Below are 3,971 nucleotides of genomic sequence, written 5' to 3'. Positions count from 1 at the left end.
CATTCTCCCACTGCCCGGCTCACCAGCGGGCCGGCGCCCGGGGCCTTTGGAGTGCACTCATCTGAGAGATTGTGCTTTTCTCAGCCGCTCAGATTTATTTTGCCAAAGTTACAGGGCAATTATGGAAATGCGCCCTTTGAAGCTGGGCTGATTTCTCTTTATTTTCTTCTCCCTGACAAAGCAGAGCTTCCCTGCCTCTTGTGGGCTTTTTTTTTTCCACCCCCCCTCCCTTCCTCTCTCTCTTTTCTGATAATTATTAGATAGCAGGAGTTTCCAAGGGTAATTTGAAAAAAAATCTTTGAAATGGTGATAAAAATGTGTGTAGATTAAAATCATGTTACTATTATTTTAATGTCTTTTTTTAATGGAATTTGGATGGCCAGGAGGGGAGAAATGAATAGCAGCTAGAGACAAATACCTCGTGCCCAAATTGTGAGTTCCTGACCCCCCGGGCCCACGCAGGGCCCAGAGGGGGCCAGAGCCATGTGACCTGCAGCCCCCCAGCTGGCGTCACCCCGACACAGCTGCCTGGTGCTTTCTCCCTGCAATCTGCAGTGCCACAAATTTACCAGGACAAGCCCTCTGCACTCCTCTCCTCACACCTCGGGAGCGAGAGGCCCGGATCAACAGAGCTGTGTTTTCTGGGCTTTGTACATTATTTATCACGGGGACACGGAATGTGGAAGCCCCGTGTGAACCCACCCTGCTTATTCCTCTCGCCTCGCCCCACTTTGCTTGAGTTGACACAAGGGTGTTGAGGAAAACTGTCTGAAGCCAGATGGTGTTGGCCTGGATGCTGGTAAGGCCCGAGCGAGGGGCGTGTGGCCCACTCGGGGCAGGGGGCGGGAGGCCCTTTGCTTCTGCTTTGCAGAGCGACTTTGAAGCTTCCTCTGTCCGTGTTTTCCTCCGCTCCAACCCTCCGCGTTTCCTGTCTTTGGGGTGAGCAGCTCATTATTTGGTTCCAGGCACCAGCAGGAAGCATCGTCATCCTCGGGAGCCGGCTGGTGGCCTCCGTGGCCTGTCTAGCGTGGAGGCCACTCCAGCTCTCCCTTCCTTTGCTCTGTGTTAAAATAAAATAGCACCGTTCAGTCAGGGCTTATTATTTGATAGGCCCCACGCCAAGCTCTTCCCATGCATCTTATTTAAGGTTTACAGCCGCCCTCAGGGAAGGCACGGGTGAGGAAATGAAGGCTTGGGGGGCCCAGGGGCACGTGTGCCTTCTGGAGCAGAGGGAGAAGCCCAGGCCACTGCCCGGGTGAGCTGCCCTCTGTGTGAGAAAAGGGGGCCCCTGGTCTGGCCTCCTCCAGAAAGGACGAGGCAGCTGGAGAGTGAGGCCAAGAGGAATGTTTTTCTTTCACGTTTCAGCTCATTGCTCTTTTACTCTTTTCTTGTTTTTATTTATTTTTTTAAAAGATTTCATTTACTTATCCATATAAAGTCTGGCCAGAGGTGTGGGAAAGGGGGTGTTAGGGGGTGGGGTGAGAGGATCCACCAGAGACAGCATGGGGTGCAGAACAGGCAGACTGAGTGAAATGCACTGCTGAGGGGAGCAGCGGGGAGCCAGAAGAGGTCTGCTGCGCCCTGTGGGTCACTCCCTGGCCGGGGATCGAACTCATGCTGCAGGGGCCGCAGATAGCTCCATAGTGCTGAGGCTTAACCCTTTGCACCATCAGAGGTTTTTAAATACATAAAGCGTATGGGGGGAGACAAGCTCAGACAGGGTCCCCTGTGCCAACTGTTGCACCTCTCTGAGCTTTGCAGATGTATAGAACCGCAAGAATATGATAGTTTCACCCCCTTAGGCTGCCAAGAGTTAAATGCATTAATTCATGCTCAGAACAAAGCGTCAGGCTTCATGGCATCACCTCAGATGCTTCAAGAATGGTTTTTATTAGTTCTAACAACACCCCAGGCCGTCGGCATACTGTCCCCACCTTGTAGCTGGTGAAGCCAAGCTCAGCACGGCCGGTAGAAGTCAGGCCAGCGTCCCGGCCTGGGCCTGGCGGCCTCCACAGCCCTCGAGCGGACGCCCGGCGGTTCTTGGGTGGAGGGCCCTGCGTCTGTGACCCCGCATCGCCCCCATTCCCGACACCCACACACCTGCCGCCTGGGAGGGGCCAAGCCACACCATCCTTCTCCAGCTCGGAGAACAAGGGTTGCCTTGCAGGGGGAGCGCTGAGCCCACTAGCTGTGGGTTCATTGTTTCTGTTTTTTTTTTTTTTTGTAATAGTTTATTTTTACACCATTTTGTGCCTTTTTCCATCTCAGTTTTAATCCCCGTGGGCTTCCCATCACCATAGTCCTGTGTACTCCCCCCACCCACCACCATTTTGGATCCCATTCCCCACTCCACCCCATAAAATGTCTCTGGTATATAGTTGTTTCATCATTATTATTATTTTCTCCCCTGGTCCTTTATGCTCCTGCTATGAGTGACACCATCCGGTATTTTTCCCTTTCTTTCTGGCTTATTTCACTAAGCATGATCCCTTCCAGCTCCATCTATATTGCTGCAAAAGGCATGAGTTTATTTTTTTGATTGCACAAAATTGTGTCTATGTACCACATCTTTTTAATCCAGTCATCTACCTTTGGGCATCTGGATTGTTTCCACGACTTTCCTATTGTAAATAAAGCAGCAATAAAAGTGGGGGTGCAGGTATCTTTTTCGATCAGTGTTTTTGTATCTTTTGGGTAGATACCTAGGAGTGGGATTGCTGGGTCGTAGGGAAGCTCCACCTTTAGCAGTTTGAGGAACCTCCAGACAGTTTTCCATAGTGGTTGTACTAGTTCGCATCCCCACCAGCAGTGCAGGAGAGTTCCTTTTTCTCCACATCCTCGCCAACATTTGTTGTTGCCAGTTGTTTGAAGATGTGCCATTCTCACTGGGGTGAGGTGGTATCTCATTGTGGTTTTAATTTGCACCTCCCTTATGACGAGTGACGCTGAACATTTTTTCATATGCTTGTTGGCCATCTGCATTTCCTCTTTGGAGAAATAGGTTCATTGTCTTAAGTAAGTGCAAGGCAGGACGAGACCCCTGTCCACTCTTCCGGTTCTTTCTCATCCTCGGTCCTAGTGGACAGTGCTGTGAGTGTGGTATACCCAAGTGGTGCTGGCAGGGGTCACCTTAGCAGCAGAAGAAAAGGCTCTTTCTTCTACATCAGCTTCAGCCTGGAGGCTGGCCAGAAATGCAGGTTCTCAGGTCCCTCCTGGGTCCACCAACGTGGAATCCGACTTCCCTGGGGTTCTCTGGCTCAAATGTGTGGCCAGTATGGAGAAGCCAAGAACACAGAACCCTCAGCCTAGTACCCGGCACCCTGTAAATGCTCAGTAAATGATAGTCCTTGTTCAACCAAGAGATTTCTGCCAAGGGGAGCAAGGGAGAAGCAAGAAGATGCAAAGTTTTTACTTGCTTTGGCAAGAGTCAGCATTAGGATGTGAGGCCCAGTCTCTACCGCTATAGGACAAATTACCCCCCAAATGTGGTATAAGGCAACCGGTTATGATCCCTGTCATTCTGGGCATCACAAAGTAAAGAACAGCTGGGTTGTTCAGGCTTAGGATTTTTGATAAGGTTGCAGCCAAGTGTGGGCCAGGGCTGAGGCCCCTGGAGATTTGGGGGGACCTCAGTGCCTCAGTGCTCACCTCCAGTTGGCTTGTTCACACAGCTGTGGGCCGAGGCCTCAGGCCCTTGCCCCATGTTTCCATGGGGCCACTGACGTGTCCTCACAACATGGCAGCCGTCCCCCCCAATCTAAGGGAGCAGGGTAGAAGGCTCAATGTCTCTCTGACCAGGCTTTGGAAGTCGCCCTCCTTTATTTTCTTTTTTAAGATTTATTTATTTATGCATACAGACCTGGAGTATCAGGCCAGAGGTGCAGGGGGGTGAGAGGATTCCCCAGAGACAGAGCGGGGAGCAGAATAGGCAGATCCACTGGAATCCACTGCTGAGGGGAGCAGATGGAGAC

The sequence above is a fragment of the Condylura cristata genome, unplaced genomic scaffold (assembly GCF_000260355.1).
Source record: "Condylura cristata isolate star-nosed mole 26May11 unplaced genomic scaffold, ConCri1.0 scaffold00039, whole genome shotgun sequence".
Classification (NCBI taxonomy): domain Eukaryota; kingdom Metazoa; phylum Chordata; class Mammalia; order Eulipotyphla; family Talpidae; genus Condylura; species Condylura cristata.
The sequence above is the reverse complement of the archived record's forward strand: the minus strand, read 5'-3'. Positions refer to the sequence as shown.